Below are 22,761 nucleotides of genomic sequence, written 5' to 3' on the forward strand. Positions count from 1 at the left end.
GGGAAAGATATAAGGAAAGATTTTACTCAAAAACCCCTATGTGGATTTTACCACTAGAAGCCAGACAAAGGAGGCTGCTGGGATGGTCACAGTGGCCAACGTATAAAGAGGTTTTGGTAAAGAAGAATAATGAATATCAGCTAAAAACACAGGAAGAAATAGCTCAAAAATATAAGAATATTTCATGGTTCCAATATTTTCAACTAAAAGAGCAATATAATATAGATAAGAAGATTAGATTTAATGAAAAGGAAACTTTTTGGGAAAAAGTGATGAACCTGGATAAGAAAATAATCACAAGGATTTATAATAAATTACTGGAGTGGGCCACGGAAACAGAGCTAGTTAAAAACTCTATGACGAAATGGGCCTCCAATATTGGTAGAACAATAAAATTGGAAAATTGGGAACTTAAAGGAGAACTGGTACAAAATGATGTACCGGTGGTATATGACTCCACAAAAATTAGGATTAACGTATAAAAATTCACAAAATAAATGTTGGAATTGTGGTGAACAAGAAGGCAGGTTTTACCACACATGGTGGACGTGCAAAAAAGCAGTAAAATATTGGAAAATGGTCCATGCAACTTGTCAACAGATCATTAAAACCAAACTACAACTAAAATTGGAGTACTTTCTGTTGAGTATGATTGATGAAGAAGAGCAATGGGATAGAAATAAAGATATTCTATTTGTTTATCTAACTACGGCAGCGAGAATGGTATATGCTAAATTATGGAAACAAGGAGAAATCCCAACTCAAGACGATTGGCTAGAAAAAGTAATAGAAATTATGGATATGGATAGGTTAACATACCTATTGAAAAAAAACACAGGAAGAAATATTAAAACCACAGACTGGAGACCTTTTACACAATACATGAAATTGTAAAGGAAGAAGAAAGATTTAAGCTAGAAATATGCAGAAAGAAAGCCTAAAAGAAAGCACGTGAAAAAAGGATAAAGAAGAAGGAAGAAACGGGAGAAAACAGAATATAAAACAGACTTGAAAACTTTTTCAACTTTATATGGATTGCAAAGAAGAAGAATGGAAGTACAACCCCCCCCCCCATCTTTCCCAGACCATGCCCCCCACCCATCTCTCTCTTTTCCCCCCGCCTTTCCTTTCCCTTTCTTTTTCTTTTCCCACACCACTCTCAACCATCCCCTTTTTCCTGTGTTTTTATCCACAATCATTAAAATTTAAAATATATATATATTTTTTAAATCTCTTTTGAACAGCTGTGTCCAGAAATGGACACAGTATTCCAGGTGAGGTCTAACCAAAGCAGAATACAAAGGCACCATGACTTCCCTCGATCAGGGAAGGCCCAGAGGAGAAAAAGATGGGACAATATAAGAAGGAAGAAAAATCAATGAAAGAAAAATGGAATAGAAAAAAAATCATTTTGTTTTTCCTAAGCAAAAGACATTGTGAATGGAACTTCTTTAAAAAATAAAATATGTATAATACCCATCCCTTCCTCATTCTCGGATGTATGTTAGACTTATGGATGGATCTAATTTACTAACAAAGCTCCCTAATTAAGTTATTGTAATTTCCTTGGCCTTTCCCCCCTCTTATGGTATAGAGTATGAAAATGAAATAAAGAAGTATACCTAATTAAAAAAAACTATTAAGGGAGTTGGAGGGCCGCAGGTTGAGGAGGCCTGCCTTTATGGGATTTGTGGCGGCATCTCTGTGACTTGTCCACTACCCCACATAATTCAGTTTCTGAATCCAAATTATCTGCTTGGATAATTATCTGCAAGGCATACTTTATTTATTTACATCTCTGGCCCATCTTCTGTTTGGATATCAGCCAGCATGCCAATTTCTTAAATCAAGAAATAGCTTTCTAAGGGCCCTTCCAGACAGGCCTTCTATCCCAGGATCTGATCCCAAATTATCTGTTCATCCCAGGTTATCTGGCAGTGGGGACTCATATATTCCAGTTTAAAGCAGGTAATCTGGGATCATATCCTGGAATAAAGGAAGTATGGAAGGGCCCTAAGATCTACTGAGACATTTGCAGGATTACCTAAGTAAGCAAGACTCCAAAAGTGGCAGGCTAAAACCCGGAATATCAATCAGTGACTGATACTGGATGAGAAACTCCCTTCTGGGCACACAGAATACTGAGCGACCTAGAAGGTGCTCAACAGACTGCGCTCTGGCACCATGAGATGCAGAGCCAACCTTAAGAAATGGGGCCACTAAGTGGAGCCCATGACATGAGAGCATGGAGAGCAAACCACAGAACACTTACTACAATACAGCATGAGCCCTGCTATATGCACAATGGAGGTTCTGTGTTGTTGAAGGCTTTCATGGCTGGAATCACTGGATTGCTATGAATTTTCCGGGCTGTATGGCCATGTTCTAGAAGCATTCTTTCCTGACGTTTTGCCCGCACCCATGGCAGGCAACCTGAGAAGTTGTGAGGTCTGCTGGAAACTAGTCAAGTGGGGTTTATATATCTGAAATGTTCAGGGTGGGAGAAAGAACTCTTGTCTGTTTGAGACAGGTATGTATGTTACAATTAGCCACCTTGATTAGCATTGAATAGCCTTTGAACTTCAAGGTCTGGCTGCTTACTGGCTGGAGGATCCTTTGTTGGGAAGTGTTAGCTGATTGATTCATGTATTTGAAATCCACAAGCATGTGGACAATTTCAACAGAAAGGTGGAACCATGAAAATGAACAAAATCTGGCTCCCAGTACAGTAGAGTCTCACTTATCCAAGCCTCGCTTATCTAAGTTTCTGGATTATGCAAGCCATTTTTGTAGTCAATGTTTTCAATGCATCTTCAAATATACAAATACACAAGTATTAAAAACGTATTTCACATCATTGAAAGCATAAAAAATCACAACCCCAGACGGGTTGCTGTGGGTTTTTTGGGCTGTATGGCCGTGTTCCAGAAGCATTCTCTCCTGATGTGTCACCTGCATCTATGGTACGCAGGCATCTTCAGAGGTTGTGAGGTTTGTTGGAAACTAGGCAAGTGGGGTTTATATACAGTAGAGACTCACTTATCCAACACTTACTTATCCAACATTCTGGATTATCCAACACATTTTTGAAGTCAATGTTTTCAATACATCGTGAGATTTTGGTGCTAAATTCATAAATACAGTAATTACAACATAACATCACTGCGTATTGAACTGCTTTTTCTGTCAAATTTGTTGTAAAACGTGATGTTTTGGTGCTTAATTTGTAAAATCATAACCTAATTTGATGTTTAATAGGCATTTCCTTAATCCCTCCTTATTATCCAAGATATTTGCTTATCCAAGCTTCTGCCGGCCCGTTTAGCTTGGATAAGTGAGACTCTACTGTATTTTAAAAAAAAATCTAAAATCAGGAGAGTAAATAAAGAACGCTCTGAAAACGGGGTATTCCAAACCTGAAACAATCAGGGCCAGCTAACAATGGATGACGTGGCAGTGCAGACTCCCACCATCCAGGTCAGAGCAGAGAATAGCCCGGATTCAGAAACATGTGGCAGTGTCTGACAAGAGCTGACAAGAGGAAACGCAGGCCGAGGGTTCTGTCGCATGGAGCCATGGTGGAAATGTAGCAGGTTAAGGGCTTAGGTCAACATAAAGGGCTTTTCTAAAGCGGAGGGAAGGGGAAAAGGAGGGAGAAGAGACGGTTGGCCTCCACTCATAACTACTCATTCCCACCTCCGCCATTGCTCTTGAGCAGGTCGCGCGCTCTTCACTGCTTCCCCCTTCTGTGGGCGCGCAGACCCTCAGCCTCGCGGCCTGCAGCTCCTCCGAGGGGCGTGGCCTAGGCTCTGGGCGGGGCCTGTCCTGACTCCTCCCCCCTGAGCGGAAGATGGCGGCGGCGTCGGGGCGGCGCAGGGTCGCGGGAGCGAGGCCTAAGGGCAGCCGGAGCGCGTGGGCGGCGCGGACGGATCCCGGGGAGGGCCAAACCTAGTGGGCCTTCGCGGAGCTGGCCACCGGGAGGCCTCCCACACTTCCGCCGACGCAGGTGAGCCGGGCCAGGTGGGAAGCTAGCGGGAGGCCGGGCCCATGGCGGGGGAACGGACGGGGCAGGCCGCGCTGAGGTACCTCAGCCAGGCCCGGAAAGCAGCCTCGCTACTCGTGCCGGGAAACAACAACAACAAGGGTCCTCTTCTTGGTCCTTTGCCCAGGTGCTGAGATTCATAGGTTCAGGGGCCTTTATAGAATCAGTGGAATCCGTGGATACACAAGGACAGCTGGAATCGTTTTGACACAATAGTGTGCTCTTTAGTTTTTACCTAGTTTGGTTCCCCAGGTATTTCTAAACGACACTTCACATCCCTTGTGATGATCGGCCTCGCGGACTGGGAATAATGGGAATGGCAACCCACCCGCACTTGCGGCTCTGAGGTCGGGGAAAGGTTAAAGGGCACTGTAAAGCCAGGCATCCTAACCACAAGCCTGGCTATCTATCTATCTACCTATCTATTATTACTGTGTTTATTTATATACCCCTTTTTCTCTCCATACGGAGACTCAAAGCGGCTCACAACTAAAAGCATTGCAATGCAACTTCAAATATACAAATACACAAGTATTAATAACGTATTTCACACCATTGAAAGCATATAAAATCACAACTACCCCAGACGGGTTGCTGCAAGTTTTTTGGGCTGAATGGCCGTGTTCCAGGTGACATCTCCTGATGTGTCACCTGCATCTATGGTAGGCAGGCATCTTCAGAGGTTGTGAGGTTTGTTGGAAACTAGGCAAGTGGGGTTTATATACAGTAGAGTCTCACTTATCCAACGTTCTGGATTATCCAACACATTTTTGTAGTCAATGGTTTCAATACATCATGATATTTTGGTGCTAAATTCGTAAATACAGTAATTACTACATAGCATTACTGCGCATTGAACTACTTTTTCTGTCAAATTTGTTGTTATGTAAAATCATAACCTAATTTTATGTTTAATAGGCTTTTCCTTAATCCCTCATTATCCAACATATTCGCTTATCCAACGTTCTGCCGGCCCGTTTATGTTGGATAAGTGAGACTCTATTGTATGTGGAAAGTCCAGGGAGAACTCTTGTCTGTTTGAGGCAAGTGTTAATGTAGCAGTTGATCACCTTGATTAGCATTGAATGGCCGTGCAGCTTCAAGGACTGCCTGCTTACTGCCAGCAGAGAATGGCCCCTAATTATTTTTTTAAAATCATCTTTAAAAGCCTACCTGAATAAAAAGATTTTAACTTGCCTTCAGAAGGACAGCAAGAAGGGGCCCATTCAGGCTTTCCTGGGAAGAAGGGAGTTCCAAAGTCGAGGGGCAGCCACCTAGAGAGAAGTTTCCATCAACCAGGTTTGAGATGGAGGTGGGACCGAGAGTAGGGCCTCTTCTGAAGATCTCAGGGCCTGGGCAGGTTTGTACAAGGGGATGCAGTCAGACAAATAGCCGGGACCTGAACCATCTAGAGTTTTAAAGGTCATAACCAACACTTTGAATTATGCCTGGAAACAAACTTGCAGCTAGTGGAGCTGCTGCAACAGGAGGGTTGTCCACTCCCTGTAGCCAGCCCCAGTGAGTAACCAGTCTGCAGCTCTTTGGACCAACTGAAGTTTCCAAGCACTCTTCAGAGGCAGCCCCATGTAGAACATGTTATAGTAATCCAGACAGAATGTAACAAAGGCATGGACCACCATAGCCAGATCTGGCTTATTAAGGAACGAGCACAGTTGGTGCACAAGTTTTAGTTGTGCAAAGATCTTCCTGGCTATTTCTGACACCTGGGCCTCTAAGTTCATTGCCAAGTCCAGGAGGACCCCCAAACTGCAAACCTAAGTCTTTGGGGGGCGGGGGGTGATCTCATCCAGCACAGGCTGGATGCCTATTCTCTGGTCTGCCTTCCAACTGACCAGGAGTACCTCTGTCTTGTCTGGATTAAGTTTTGATTTGTTTGCCCTCATCCATTACTGATGACAGGCACTGATTTAAGGGCAGGACAGCTTCCTCGGCATTAGGTGGAAAGTAGTAGTAGAGTTGGGCGTCATCTGCATATAGGTGGCACCGAACTCCAAAACTCCGGATGATCTCTCCCAGCAGTTTCATGTATATGTTTAACAGTATGGGAGACAGCACAGAACCCTGAGGACCTCCACAGATCAATGGCTGGGGGTTTGAACAGGAGTCCCCCAGCACCACCTTCTGGGTACACCATCCAAGATGGACTGGAGCCACTGTAAAACCCAAACCCCACTCTCCTGACTAAACAGGACAAACTGCAGCCTTACAGATGTTACTGTATCCCAACCCCCATCAGCTCTAGTCATGATGTCTAATTTTGAGGAATGCAGGAGTTGTCCAGCATCTGGAAGAGGGCCACAAAATGTCACGGAGGGTCCTGAGTATGACACATGGGAGTAACAAACTGTAAGCCCTCCTTTCCTATCTATTCTTTAAACTTGTTGAGAGGCCTCAGGCTCTCTGCCTTAGGGCTCTCCTTTCTGTTTGTAATGTGAGGAAAGCAATGCTCTCCCCCCTCAGAGGGCATTCCTCTGAGGCAGCGCATAGGACGCTGCTTGAACAGTAGTTCACACTCAAATATCATTACCTCACTTAGGAACATAGACAATTGCCTTAGTCTGAGCCCCAGGGCATTTGTCCATTTTGCACAGAATTGCTGCCTGAATGGTAGAATTTGTCTAGGCTTTCAAGCAGAGCCCCCCCCCCCCCTAATTTCTCATTTTGGTGATCCCTAGTATTACTTCACTGTCTCCTGTTCAAGTTTTCAGGTAGTCCTGCTATTGTTGTTGTTACTATTGCCATCTTTCTTCAATTCTAAGGATGTTATCACATTGGGATATAATCCGTTTGTATCAGTATGCATCCCATATTTTTTTAGGACTGGATGCATACTGTGTTGAGATGGGATGCATACTCTCCTCATCACACCTGATTATTACGGTTCTTATGATTTGAAAATACTGCACTTTGACTCATCACACTATGGAAGGCTGGCTCCAACCAATCCATTCAAAACACCCCTTACATCGCTCTATGACCTTTTAAGAAGTATCGTTGCTGTTAGGATGCATACAGATTTTCCTATCACACACAAAAACAGTGCTTCAGCAACGGAAGAATCCGTAGTATTTCAAAAAACACAATTACAATTCTGTCTGCAAATAATCAATTTCTGCGACGCTTTGCAGATGAATTCCGACTGAATAATGACAGAATGGGGAAAACGTCATGTGATGGGACCCGTTCGAAATAATTCTCAAATAGTCTTAGAAATTTAGTATTTCCTAATGTTCAAATCAAATCATGTTTTATTGATTAGCCCATCGGCCGTATCAAAACATTTAACACATAGACATACATACAACATACAACCCGCTGTAAAAAAGAAGTTAAAATAAACAAGCTGTTAACAAGATCCCGTTCAGGTCAAATATCTGCATCACCTCCACAGTTTACCCCAATTGATTCCAAATATGCAATTCTCAACTGTGTTGCTTTGAATAGGAAAAGGGCTGTTTTGTGTGTTATTTTAGGATTCTGGCCGGACAACAAACATGAAATTTTAATATGTGGGTCCCAGTGTGTTTTGTGAATAATGTATGGCCCGAGGCATTGGTCTCTCTCTTTCTTATACAATTCACAGCCGAACAGTACATGTGCGATATCCTCCACCTCTGATGCTCCACAAATACAAAATTGTTTGTTGTATATGGAACTTAATTAAACCTTCCGTGTTTGACCATCGTAGTATTTCCTAATGTGATAAGATCCTAAGAAACGATCATTTCTAAGATACACCCTAATTTCAACACCAGCAACAAACTAAAATGCATAAGATACACCTGCGATTCTAAGATGCACCCCATTTTGGAGATGTTTTTATAGGAGGAAACGTGCCTGTTGTTGTTGTTGTTATTAAAACTTCCTAATTCAGACAAGATATGTTCAGGGTGATATGATCACTTTCTGAAGATAGGGACAAAAAAAGATAGCTTTATTTTTTTCCTCCTCACCAATATTCTAGCACCTCTAGATTAAATTGTTTTTAATTTTCATTTATCATTTATGCGATAGTAAATTTTGGTGTTTTATCTATTTTGCATTCCTTGGTAGAATTTATTTCCATATAGTATTCGGATTTGGTGTTTTATCTATTTTATGTATCTTTGTGGAATTTCTTTCTATATGAGTTACTAATACAGAGTTAATGTGATATAAAAATCAGAACAAACCTTTTAAAACCTAAAACACAACTATAAAAGCAATAATCTTTATAAGAGAGGAAGAGATAAAGGTAATTGAATTGTTTCAGGAAGATGGTCAACTATTGTCCTAGTGCCAAAATCATATTGAAGTAAACACCAGATTGGTATCCCTGATGAAAACTCTTAGTAACTAATCAGGGTCCCCAAATACTCATTCAATGATAGCTATCCATTGCATGTCACGCGGAGACGAGAGAAGCCTCCCACAAGGATGGTAAAACATCAAAAAACATCCGGGTGTCCCCTGAGCAACATCCTTGCAGACGGCCAATTCTCTCACACCAGAAGCGACTTAATGCAAGTCGCTCCTGATACGAAAAAAAATTGCATGTCAATGTAATATTGATGTGAACTCTTGTTTTCTATTGCAGTTTCAAGTCTGCTATAGTCACATGCTTTAGGCAAGCTATTCCCAAATCACAAAGATCTTTAAAGATCAAAACACTTTAAATTGAGCCTTGAAGTGAACCATGATGGCTACAAATGAATGAACACTGTTTTAGTAAGATCACAAAGCCCAATCTCATTCAGTAACCTATCATGGTATTTTGGATGAATGGTGGTTTACTGAGATACAGTATAAACATGTGTAGCTGGTTCACTATCCTAATCTGGTAATAGATAGTTTGTTCCATGGAGGTAGCCAGTGACAAATCTCAGACAAGGAGCATTCCAGCTTGCCAATCTGTTTTTTGAAGGGGGAATACATCTAGAAAAGAATGAATGACTATCACTGACTGGAAAAAGGATGAATTTTGCTCTGAATGAATGTCAGGGGGGAAAACATCACTATCCCCTCAATGCTAGATGTTTATTGACCTTCATCTAATTCACTACCACAACCAAGCACTGATACAGTACTCTCTCTGCTGAGTGTTAAAAGTATGGTGCACAAGGCTAAATCCCCCATGAGGTAGCATAATTCAAATGCCACTAAGTCAGGCATTTATTTTTTCTGGAGTCACTCATCTGGTGTTAGTCATCGAGGTAGGAGGGGAAGCACAGAACACTGTGCCTCTAATTCTCAATTTGGACAGTCTGTGGAAGTATACCACTGTTAATTCTTATAAAACCTCAGGGAGTGCCAGGAGAACTAAGAGGATCAATCCTATTCCTCTTTTGTAAGGAAGTGTTCTGGTTATCCATCAGCTGCCCAGACTGCCCAAAGAGTTTCATAAAAAGGATTTTGTGACACTTTCACAATTGAATTATAATATTCATTTATAATATTCCTTTATAATATTACCCCATTCCATTTCATCAGATGCATGGAATTGGCAAGCCTATATGCTTGTATTGCAGAACATGTGAGTGCACCTGTGTGGGACTGCAAGTAGCAAGATAAGAGGAAAAAATGTACTAAAACTACGGACAATTCTGTTCATGTTAATGCTTTGATATATGTTGCATTTATAAACTGACCATTGTTAATGATAAGATGTTCTAGTATTGCCAAGTTAGTTTACAACATATTTGTCGAAGGCTTTCACGACCGAAATCACTAGGGTATTTCCAAGCTGTATGGCCATGTTCCAGCAGCATTTTTGTCCTGGTGTTTTGCCTGCATCTGTAGCTGGCATCCTCTGAAGATGCCAGCCACAGGTGCAGGTGAAATGTCAGAAAATGCTGCTAGAACACAGCCATCTAGCCCAGAAAACACACAACACACATTCGTTAACAATATAAAAACATGTTATACTGAGTTCATCATTAAGAGACAAAATGGCAATTTCTTTGTAAATTGTAATTCAGGTGTTTCTTACTGGGTTCTTCCTTGAATGTCTATACACATAAATTGTAATGTTGCTACATATTGAATTTCTTACAGTTCATTGTACTGGAAAGGACCCCTAGCTTGTCTGATTCACCCCAGCTAAAGCACACTGATAGATGTTCACCCAATCTCTGTTTACCCCTCCCACCCCAAATGAGAGCCTCAAGCAACAGAAAACAACCTTGCTCCATCTTCCACAAAACAGTCATTCATATATCTAAAGACGCTTACCACCTTGTCCTTCAGATTTCTCCAAGATGCAAATTTATCTCCTTTAATCTTGTTAATAAGCCTTAGGGCCTTCCACACAGCCATATAACCCAGAATAACAAGGCAGATAATCCACAATATCTGCTTTGAACTGAGTTATCTGAGTCCACACTGCCATATATTCCAGTTCAATGTAGATTTTATACAGCTGTGTGGAAGGGCCCCTAGTTTCCAGATTCTTAATCACAATTGTCATGCACCCTTAGACCAAGGCTTCTTAAACTTTTTCTGCTTTTGACCCCTTTATGCCTGAGAAATCTTTTACCCCAGGGTTGTAGGTATATAAATTAATATCAAATAGGTATAAAAATCAAACATTTACTGATAATAAAGTAGCATCTATAAGGTTTGCTAAACAAGCTGATTTGTAAACACTGCACATTGTTGCTAATGGATTTGTATAAATAGGTGTCATTCAGAAAATTTCAACTGTTGCCAAATTTTTCCACAATTCCATCATTGGGAGTCAAGGGGATCCCATTTGGGGTTGGAATTCACAGTTTAAGAAGGAATGCTTTGAGCCATCCATTATAATCTCCACTACCATATCCATGTAGAAATATATTTGTCACCTCTCAAGTTACACTTCATACTTTGAGTGAATTGAATTAAAATCTGAAACTATTAAAGCTGGAACTTGTTAGTCTTTATAGTCCTGAAGCAAAGAAGCCTGGTTACTTCTATGGAAATTATTACAATAGGTGTCTCATCTAAGAATTGAACAAGCATCACATGTAGATAAGTAAAAGTAACAAACCTGTATTTTTAAGATCTTGGTTCGAGTCATGTTTGTTTAGAAGTAGTTGTAATACCACCTCATTTAAGATTATCAAAATCAGCCTATATTTTGCTGTCCAAATTCATCCCATTTACTGAACAAATGATCTGTAAGTCCAGGTATGTTGTCAAGATCCTCAGTCCCAACAATTCAAATTCATCCCTCTTCCCTGGACCCACTGAAATCAATCAGTGTTAGTAGGCAGATGCAAGTACAGTAGAGTCTCACTTATACAACATAAACAGGCCGGCAAAATGTTGGATAAGCGAATATGTTGGATAATAAGGAGGGATTAAGGAAAAGCCTATTAAACATCAAAATAGGTTATGATTTTACAAATTAAGCACCAAAACATCATGTTATACAACAAATTTGACAGAAAAAGTATTTCAATACACAGTAATACTATGTAGTAATTACTGTATTTACGAATTTAGCACCAAAATATCATGATATATTGAAAACATTGACTACAAAAATGCGTTGGATAATCTAGAACATTGGATAAGCGAGTGTTGGATAAGTGAGACTCTACTGTAATTCTACTTTCAAGGCAAGATCGCAGAATGTTTGGTTAGACATGGGGTTGGTATTCAGTCATTTGAGATCCTACTAAGGCCAGTCCTGTACACTCTTAAGATTTTCTACCAATAAAATAATCAGGCATGTGCTTTTTGTTTTCTTTTGATTTGTCTGCCTTATTTTTTAATCTCTTCCTTATGGGTATTCTTGATGAGTAGGGCCTTGAGTGTTATGCTGCAGAGGAATATTTAGATATGTCATTAGACTGGGGATAAGCCTGTTGGTGTTTTAATTGTTTAAACTTCTAGCTCACTCCAGGACTTTGCGCAAAGAATGAAAGCATAACTAGAATAACAGGTTAATCCAAAAGAGAATGCAAATAAAAATTTAGAAATGTATGACTTAATCCTGCCTCCAGGAAACTGGGAAAGTTTCTTCCCAGCATATAATGCCGAAATGTGTGTTGCATACCTTAGTTTTGATTTACAGTAGAGTCTCACTTATCCAAGCTAAACGGGCCGGCAGAAGCTTGGATAAGCGAATAACTTGGATAATAAGGAGGGATTAAGGAAAAGCCTATTAAACATCAAATTAGGTTATGATTTTACAAATTAAGCACCAAAACATCCTGTTATACAACAAATTGGACAGAAAAGGTAGTTCAATACGGAGTAATGTTATGATGTAATTACTGTATTTACGAATTTAGCACCAAAATATCATGATGTATTGAAAACATTGACTACAAAAATGGCTTGGATTATCCAGAAGCTTGGATAAGCGAGGCTTGGATTAGTGAGACTCTACTGTACTTATCTCATCCTTCTCCCATCACTATCTTAATGAGTTATAAATGATTTTTCTTTATATCCTTTTTATCAATAGCTGTGTTAGGGTCTGACTGCCCCTCACAGAAGCTTCCAGTAATAGAGACTCTGCTTTTACACAGGCCTCAAAAACAAAATATAGCCTGATTTTCAAATCTAGGAAGTAGACTTCTGGTTGCTTCTACTTTTGTCCCACCTTCTTCAAGGCAAACATACAAGTTAGCTTTGGGGGAAACCACTCATTTTTTTGCAGCCCACTGAGGTTCCTTCCACACAGCTGAATAAAATCACACATTTTCTGCTGGGATAGATGGCAGTGTGGACTCAGATAACCCAGTTCAAAGCAGATATTGTGAGATTTTCTGCTTTGAACTGGGAGGCCTTCCAAACAGCTATATAACATGTCCAAGGAAGACTAATTAAATCTTTTAAAATGTCCAATTTTTCAATTAGTGTTTGGGGATTCAGATATTTAGAACATGTTATGTATAGGAACTATAAACCAATATTCCAATAGGAGAAAAAGTCCACTTTGCAGGGTAAGTCAAGGAGAATTTGTTCAAAATTATATGGAAACCATTTATCAACAATATATTCAAGAACAAAAGCAGATTTAAACCAACCTTAGATCATGTGAGGCTTTGGATAAATGACATGAGGAAGATATGCCTATTATTAATAAAACTGGACAATTGTGTAGAAAATAATTTATTAGTAAAGGGATTGACAAGGATGTAATTTGGAAGCATCTGTGATTTGGGGAGGGGAAGGAGGGTGACTATGATAAAAGCAAAGCTTTATAGTATGATTTATTGTTGTAATGTAATTTTGTTTGTATTGTGGAAATTTCATTATCATTATATTAATTAAAAAAACTATCTTGTTAACAGCAACTCTGCCTATTATGAAGTTCAGCTGTCTCTTACTGCTGTTTCAAAAGCCTGGCAACCCTATGTATTAATGTCCAATATGACGACCATCCCTCTTCAGACAGTAAACAGTTAGCTTGGATTCTCGCAGTTATATCTTTGTGGAATGAGTTACACTTCTGTAATGCTTCTTGATTTTTTCCCCTCTCGAGGTTGATTTTGTTTTGTGCCTGTCTAGCTCTAGGGAGAAACTACTCACACAGCTTGGCTTGCCTTCTGAATTTTTGAATAATAATAATAATATATGTACTGTACCTAGTTATTTAGCTCTTAGTTTCTGTATTTGTACGGGTGTACATGTTCTGTCATGTCAGGCATTCATAATCAATTGCCTTTTGTTTGTTAATTGTTCACTCACTATTTGCCTGTTGTGGCAATTTTTCCTTTTTTGTGATAATAAATAATTATTATCTAGGGAAGAAATGAGGGCAGCTTCTCCCGTATCTGAATAGCAGCCATGGGTAAACATAATGGCACATTCAGACAGTGATGCTGTATTAATAAATAGTATGAATGCCCATAATCCCTTTGGGATTATGATGCTATTGAGTGATTCAGAAAACATCTAAACTGGGATTACTATGCAGGCTTTTGAAGTCCTTATAATTCATTGTTCTGAAATCAGTGAAAAACTAAAGGATGAAGAAGATATGGCACTCCTAATCATGATCATCTTGCCCATGAAATCTTTTAAACACATATTTTCAATAATGCTTAGATAAGTTCTTCAACATTTATCAGGGCAAAGGTTCTTCCTTCTATTAGTTGCCCATCTTTTTTACACAATGGAAGCCATAATGCTGTGGCTAGATAGAGCCTTCAGAGCACAACACCAAACTCTAGGCTGCTATGTAGGACATAATGCTTTTCTTGTGATTTTTTTTCTATTTCTAGAGCTATAGGTTTTCATTGCTGTTTTAAAAAGATTTTTTTATACAGTAGTTTGTGTCTTTCAAATTCTGGATAATTTAAAATAGCCTATTACTTCTGGCATTTGGAGATGATAGCAGTAAGTGTTATAGTTTCCGTTTTCTTCTTTAATTCAGACAATCATAAGGTTATCTCTGTCCTATTATTACTCTTTCTGGCATCTGAATTCAATGTTATTTATCATTCCATTAATAACACACAGAAAGGTAGTTTCATCTGGCTCTTTTCCCAGAGTGTGTTTTATTTGATTCAAGAAACGTATGGCCATAGTAACGTAATTTTTATACATAATAGTACAGTTAACAACAATAACAAAAAAAATCCCCAGAAAAATCCAGCTTCTTACACAGGCAAAAACATGACAATGCATCTAACCACTATGTGTGTGTGTTACTTTGATAGCTGGTTGTCTTGACTCCACAGTATTTTCGTTAATTATCATCAAGTTAATAATGACAGATTTGACTTCTGGCAATCCCATGAATGAGAAACCTCCCAACTCTCCCTATCATCAACAACCCTTCTCAGCTCTTGAGTCCACCCATCTGAAAGACGGTCCTCCTACTGCTTTCTGTTTTACAGAGCATTGTTGTCTTTTATGGTGAGCCATGCCTTCTCAGGCACAGAACTGTTAAAGTGGTTTGTGAGGCAAAATAAATAAACCTCCTTAAACTTAAAGGGGGGGATGGTCTTGAATTAGAGATTTATAGTAGAGGGAAATTAGAAGTCTGTTTAGAAGTTTCTTTTCATACAGAGATTTGGTGTTGTCACTGCTGAGCATAAGATCAGACACTAAGCAGCAGATAAGACATAACAGCTGCCACTTGCTAGTTATTCAGAGCTCACTTCATAATCTCTAAATAGTCAGATTCAGTTGGCATATAACAATTACTCATGATTATAACAAATCTCATTCCTTCTAGAAAGATGGGCTATACTGATTCACTGGGAAACTATCTAGGTGTGCAATTGCAGAGAAAAGGGGAGAAAGTGTTGGGAACTGTCATTGTTAACTGTTGTGTTGTTAACTCTTCTAGTCATTGACTTGTTGCAACCCTATGAATGAGAAATCTCCATCAAGAGCTTGCTCGGTTTTTGTAGTTTCGGGGATTTAGCTTTCTTGATTTGAGTCTGTCCATCTGGAATGCGGTCTTCCTCTTTTCCTACTGCCTTTTATCTTTCCAAGCATTATCCTTTTAAGGGGTCATGACTTCTCATGATATGTCCGAAGTTTGGCAGTCTCTGTTTAGTCACCTGGGCTTCTAGTGGGAGTCCAGGCTTCATTTGCTCTAGGACTCAGCTATTTATCTTTTGAACATGCCACGGTACCTGTAAAACTCTTCTCCACATTTCAAATGAGTTGATTTTCTTCCTACCTATCAACTTTCTTGACAGTCCAGTTTTCATATTCTTACATACAAATTGGGAATTCTAACTTTGGGATTATCTAGTGCTCCTTTCTACCCTGTTTCCCCTAAAATAAGACATCCCCAGAAAATAAGACCTAGTAGAGATTTTGCTGAATTGCTAAATATAAGGCCGCCCCCAAAAGTAAGACCTAGCAAAGTTTGTTTGAAAAGATGCCCGCCGAATGGCTCGGTAAATGTATGTACCATAAAGTGTTGTACATGGAAATATTGATAGTAACAAGAAATTCTTGATAGGATTCACAGTTTGTCTGGTTATGCTGGTTTATGATGACAACTACTGTACAGTATATAATAAATGTTCATTTTTTTTCAACAATAAATGTGAATTCTTCTTCATGGACAAATAAGACATCCCCTGAAAATAAGACCTAGAGCATCTTTGGGAGCAAAAATTAATATAAGACACTGTCTTATTTTCAGGGAAACACGGTAGCTGCCCTTCCAAGTTGTATTATTATTCTGATTTCTTGAATGCAATCTGTATTCTGATGAATGACTGAGCTAAGGTATGGAAAATCCTGAATTATTTCAATGACTTCATCGTCTTCTTTTTGCAAGTTATTTGTGGTCATTATTTTTGTTTTCTTAATGCTAAACTGTAAATCTGATTGCATTTTCTTCCTGTGTTTTCTTCAGTAATCGCTCCATTTTTCTATTTTCTGCTAGTAGAATAATGCCATCTGGCTATCTTAAATAGTTGATGTTGCTTTTTCTAATTTTGATGCCATTCCTCCAAGTCTAATCCTGCTTTATGTGTGATATGTTCCACAGTAGAACCTTGGGTTAAGCACTTGGGGTGAGGACGTGGAATTGCAGTGGTCTATTATAATGCTATTCCCATCACTGGGGGACCTGTCCTTGTTTCGAAGGTGTTTTTGAGCCTTCACATTTAAAATTGTGAAGGGTTAGGGAAAGGAATTTCACTTCTTTCTGAGAGATTCAGCATATAGGTCCCTCTGTCATGAGTTGCTAAGGACTTCATACCATTCTTGAAAACCATTATTATTTCCTAGATATCTGGTCCTACTCTTGATGCACCTAGTTTTTTGTGCTCGACAGGATACCAGTACCCTGGACGTGAAGTAGTTTTCTGAAATTGTGGAACATCCATGAGTAAAGGGATCTTATAGCGCCTTAGAGACTGCGAGAAAGAAGCTGGTAGCATAAACTTTCATAAATTCATCTGATGAAGTAGACTAGTCTACGCAAGCTTATGCTACCAATGTTGTTCTCTCGGTTTCTAAAATGCTACATGATCCCTTTGCAGACCACTATCTGGTGAGCTTTCGATTCAAATCATGCATATTATATCTCTTTTTTTATTTATAGAGTTGCTGGCTTGGTAAATCATGGGAGGGGAGTGCTGTAGGTGTAGTATATCTGAATTTCAGAAAGGCTTTTCACAACATCCCCCATGATAATCTTGCAGAAAAACTGGTGAAATATGGACAGTTATGTAGTTTGATCGACTGAACCCAAAAAGTGCTCATCAGTGATTCCACTTTATGTTGATGTTACTAGTGGGATTCCATAGGCCTGGCATTATTCAGCATCTTTATAAATTACAGTATTTGGATGATGCAATAGAGGGCATTTGAGCCAAACTTGAAGATGTCATCAACCTAGTAAGCACCCAGGAAGATAGGATCAGAATTCAAAATGATACTGGCAGATTGGTGAGCTAACATAATGAATTTCAACAAGGATATACATAAGGTACTTCTTTTAGACAATAACAATGAAATGAATAACTGTTAAATGGGTGAGACCTGGCTTGACAGCAATACATGTGAAAAGGATCTGGGGATCTTTGTAGACCATAAGCTGAACATGAGTCAACAGTAGCCAAAAAAGCAAGCAAAATTCTAGGCCGCACCAATAGCAGTATTGTGTTCAGATTGAGGGAACTCTTGTCACTACTCTATTTTGCTTTGGTTAGCCTTTCCATTCTGGGCACCAATATCCAAGAATGATACTGGCAAGCTGGAATGTGTTCAGAGGATGTTACATATGCTTAGGGATCCCCTGGTGGAACAGCAGGTTAAACCACTGATCTGCTGAACTTGCTGACTGAAAGGTTGGTAGTTCAAATCCGGGGAGCGGGGTGAGCTCCCGCTGTTAGCCCCAGCATCTGCCAACCTAGCAGTTCGAAAACATGCAAATGTGAGTAGATCAATAGGTACAACTCCAGCGGGAAGGTGCAGTCATGCCGGCCACATGACCTTGCAGGCATCTACGGACAACGCCAGCTCTTTGGCTTAGAAATGGAGATGAGCACTACCCCACAGAGTCGAACACGACTAGACTTAATGTGAAGGGGAAACCTTTACCTTTACTATCTATGCTTAATAAGGTACACATTATGTAATTTTATAAGAAAATGTTCATATACATAATATATTTTTACATCATATTAAGGAAGTCAGAGTATTACTTAACTAGATATGGGTGGAGCCAGGGTGGCCCCATTCCTGCTTGCTTTTCACAGGCAGTTAGCCAACCTGAGTTCCTATATTGGGAGAAAGACAGGATATAAAAGAAGTTAATAGATACATACATACATACAGTGGACCCTTAAAATGCTCTGTGGTTTGGTTCCAGGATCTCTTGTGGATACCAATCTGTGGATAGTCAAGACCTATTATATGCAATGGCATAATAAAACTATGTCCCTTATATAAAATGGTGAATAGGAAAGTGTGCTTTTGAGAATGTTTGGAGGAAATTTTCAGGCCATGGATAGTTGAGTCCAGAATCCTTGCAAATGCAGGACAACTGCTGTTTTACAAGTAATGTTACATTAATGTTCCCCCTACAGTTATTGAGGAGCAAAGTGAAGGCTCAAATAGAGCCTTGGAATGGGACTGAAACCAAAATGTAAATATAGTAGCATAATATGAAAATACTAGCTGTGCCCGGCCACGCGTTGCTGTGGCTTAGTCTGGTGGTGTTGGTCAGTCTACATTAGGTTGTATTGATGCTGTGACCTCCACCCTTCTTTATACTCACATTAATAGTAGTATTTGAAGTCTGTTACCTTCTTCAGTTTTTGTGTTGATTGATAATTGCTTGAGATCCCTGTTGTCTTTGGTTTGTTGTTAATTGTAATGTCTGATTCTGCTGAGTGCGGTTTATATTTTTATTGTGGTACAATAGTCTTTTTTTTGTTTTGCCTGTGTAGGTGTTTATTATTATTGTTGTTGTTGTGATTATGAAGGTTGGATAAGTTAGAGGCTACTGTATTGTTTTTTGGAGGCCCAGTGTAGCACTGACTGGCCTCTCAGCCTCAGTGCCTGGCTGTTTCTTGCCTGTGATGGTGTTGATTCTTATTGTTGTTGTTGTTGTCATTGTTATTATTGTAATTGTTTTTTTGGAGGCCAAGTGTGAATGTAGGGATTGGGGAGGTGGATGAGTTGTGTTGTCAAATTTTGTATTTGTTATAGTCACAATGCGTTGTTGTGAGTTTTGTGGGTCCAGATTGTGGTTTTGTGGTGTGGTTGTGTTGTTACAACTGAGAGGCAAGGATTTTGTGTTGTGTTGCCAAGTTTTGTATTTCTGGGGCGTTTAGTTGTGTTGTTATAGTCACGATGCACTGTTGTGAGTTTTGTGGGTCCGGATTGTGGTTTTGTGGTGTGGTTGTGTTGTTACAATTGGGAGGGAATGCTTTTGCGTTGTGTTGCCAAGTTTTGTATTTCTAGGGCGTTTAGTTGTGTTGTTAGAGTCATGATGCGTTGTTGTGAGTTTTGTGGGTCCTGTGTGGTTTTGTGGTGTGGTTGTGTTGTTACAACTGGGAGGCAAGGCTTCTGCATTGTGTTGCCAAGTTTTGTATTTCTGGGGCATTTAGTTGTGTTGTTATCGCATGATGCGTTGTTGTGAGTTTTGTGGGTCTGGATTGTGGTTTTGTGGTGTGGTTGTGTTGTTGTAACCTGGAGGCAAGCCTTTTGCATTGTGTTGCCAAATTTCGTATTTCTGGGATGTTTAGTTTTGTTGTTATAGTCACTGCGCAAACAACTTTATCATTTTATATATATAGATAGTCAGAAACTATGATGCACAAATCATCTTTTTCTGCGAGCTAGAATGAAAACTGGATAATCAGCACACACCAGTCAGATCACAAATACTGTCTTAAATGCCTGGAAAAATTAAGTATTTTTGACAGCAAAAATGTCTTGGTACTAAACAAATATCCTTAGAGAAGAGTGTTTCATAAGTGTGGGGCTACCACAGAAAATAAATCATTTAGAACTATCAACAGGCTATTTATTTGGGAGCTGACATCTATAAAAGGAGCCTCTGCTGTCATATCTTCAGTATTAGAGGTGTTGTGATGGATCTCTTTGTCTGATAGTGGCGTTGGGAGCCAGAGAACACAGGACAGACGGAAGGAAGGCAAGCAAGCAGAAATAGACTCTAGGACAGTGGTTCTCAACCTGTGGGTTCCCAGGTGTTTTGGCCTACAACTCCCAGAAATCCTAGCCAGTTTACCAGCTGTTAGGATTTCTGGGAGTTGAAGGTGAAAACATCTGGGGACCACAGATTGAGAACCACTTTTGTCTGCCTTCCTTGGCTACGAATGTGCAACCCTAAGGAGAAAAAAGCAGCTGCTGATGCAGTACACCAATATCATTAAAGCCTAAATTTCCCCCTTAGAATAAATTATGTAATTTATATTTTCTTGAATTTGGTTTTGTATTTTAAAAAAATGAGGCCTAGACTGTTGACCAAAGTTAACATTTGTTTGTGATAACTCTGTTAGGCAATCTTTAGAATTCTGTGGTTTATATCTAGACATGGACTGCTTCTTGTTAGTGATTGGTTGGGTGGGGCCCCAAAGAGGCCCCCATCCCTAAGCTTAAGGAGGGTTGCAGAATTCTAAAGATTACCTCTGAGTGTAAAGATAGATAGCTAGATAGAGAGATATAGATCTCTTTCTTTCTCTGCTCTCCCCTTGGGGGAGAATGACGGGGTGGGGCTTCCTCATGGGCCATGTCCCAGTGTTATTTTCCAATGCCCCCTCCTTCCTATTATCGCTGTTGGTGTGTGGGGCCCCAAAGATGCCCCCCCTCCCTAAGGGTAAGTAGGGTCTCCCTGAAGGTCTCGCTTACCTTCCTTTTCCTCTCAGACACTCACTGTCAGGCCTCTGGCCTCCCTGGAGGCCTCTTCCACCTCCGCCGTTGCCTTAGAGGCGACAACCCCCGTCCTGAAGCAGAAGGTGGCTCTTCCTAATTGCCTCCCTTCCCTTCCTTGTGAGTTAGTCATCCTCAAGACTCAGGCCTCCCTGGAGGGAGGTGATTCCCATTGTGGCCCATCTCCGAGGCAGAGGGAATGGCCCTTCTTCCCCTCCGCCACCTTCCTCCCTTCCCTTCCCCCCGCTGCTTCCAGTTTTGCCTCAACCCTTGCCGTCTTCCTGAAACAGTCGTTTGTAGTACAGCAGCTGTTGCTGTTGCAGTAGATGGTGCTGTTTGTGAACCTAAGCATGGTTTTACATGTCTCAGGTGTGACAGGTGTATAATATGTATATGGATACCTTAAAACACTTGCCAATTTGAATGCTACATTGTGTCCGAATTTCAAAGCAATCGGTGAAGTAGTTCGGGTGATATGAGGTCCCTCACGAATAGACAATATATTTATTTAGATAACAGCTTTCAAAAGTGCACTTGGACCTTTTGTCTGGTCCAGTTTATATAAAGTCAATTTTTGTTTGTTTGCTAACAAAGTGGTTGGATAATGGGGAAACAATAGTATTTTCAAAAAATTATAAATAAATTCCACAGAAGGCAATTTTGTTAAATCTATTGCAGCAAGCAGAACATCAGACTATTGATGCACCATGTTGTATCTAATGAAGCTCACTTGAATCCATTAAACCTTATGCAAAACCTTTTAGTTTTTAATACACCATTCAAAGCATTTTGACTGTGTCCTTCAGTTGACAAGGTTCTCAAAGTAGCTTAAATATGAAATAGAAAGATGTGGCTAGCTGAAAGCATATGTAAGTACTCCATTTGTAAACTGTTGTTAATTGGCCTTAAATTTATTTGCACGTAAGATTATCCTATGAATAAGTAATCATACCATCAGCAGTCCTGCTCAGGTCAGGTTGCAAGACCAACAGATTGTACACAACAAACACATTCTTTGAACAATAGAGGGGGTAACTGAATACATGTGGATCCACTCATGACCAATACAGAAATCAAAACACTATATAATTAGAATCAGAAGATGGAAAAGCTCAATTCTCTCTATAAAAGCAAGATTAGAAGCCTCTTGTGACACAGACTATGAACTAGTAATATAAAATGTAAGAGTAAAGCTAAAGAAAAAAAACCCCCTAAATTAACCATCTTGCCAAATACAGTGTTCCCTCACTTATCGCTGGGGTTATGTTCCAGGACTACCCTTGAAAAGTGATAATCTGTGAAGTAGGGACACTATATTTGTGTTGTTTACAATCTCACTGATGCTGTCCGACTGTGTTGTTTACAATCTGACAAAGCTGCTTCAGCCTCCTTTTCTCTCCCCCTGGCTCCTTCCTTCCTTCCTTCCTTCCTTCCTTCCTTCCTTCCTTCCTTCCTTCCTTCCTTCCTTCTTTAGGCTTCTCCTTAGGAAGGAGAAAGAGAGAGGAAGGAAGGAAAAACCATAATTTTGTATGGTTTATTATATTCTTTTAGTGTTTATTGAAAAACAGCGAAACAGCGAATCCGCAAAAAGTGAACCGCGAAGTAGTGAGGGAACACTGTACAAACTGGGCAACACCCACATAGAATTTAAAGATAATGTAAAAAATAGATTTGCTCCATTGAGCCTAATTGACCAGAACAAGAAAAGTACTGGTCAGATTCCATGGACATTGTCTATGAGACAAACAAAAAGATGCTAGAGAGAGAGAGAGAGTTCTCAAAGGATTAGAAATTAAATTCTTCAAGTAGTTACGGACACACAAGAAACTGAAGTAAAAGGTGACAGTCAGAACCTGAATGCAATTGTTCAGTGACTTGTACAAAGGGAGAGAACTACTTTAACA

The 22,761-nt window shown here is 39.8% G+C and overlaps 1 protein-coding gene across 4 annotated transcripts in view; it reads left to right on the plus strand.

The window, feature by feature from the left end:
- The first annotated feature begins 3,822 nt into the window (after positions 1–3,822).
- The window catches only part of ndst2 (N-deacetylase and N-sulfotransferase 2), a 94,438-nt gene continuing 75,499 nt past the window's right edge, over positions 3,823–22,761 (plus strand). For 3 of the 4 annotated variants that reach the window (XM_016994936.2, XM_016994939.2, XM_003223140.4), the window contains exon 1: positions 3,825–4,006. The gene's annotated coding sequence lies outside the window, so the exon portion shown is untranslated. Of the gene's footprint in view, positions 4,007–22,761 lie in introns of all 4 variants that reach the window. The other variant, XM_062977453.1, reaches the window with a different exon arrangement.

This window comes from Anolis carolinensis, chromosome 3, assembly GCF_035594765.1.
Source record: "Anolis carolinensis isolate JA03-04 chromosome 3, rAnoCar3.1.pri, whole genome shotgun sequence".
Classification (NCBI taxonomy): Eukaryota; Metazoa; Chordata; class Lepidosauria; order Squamata; family Dactyloidae; genus Anolis; species Anolis carolinensis.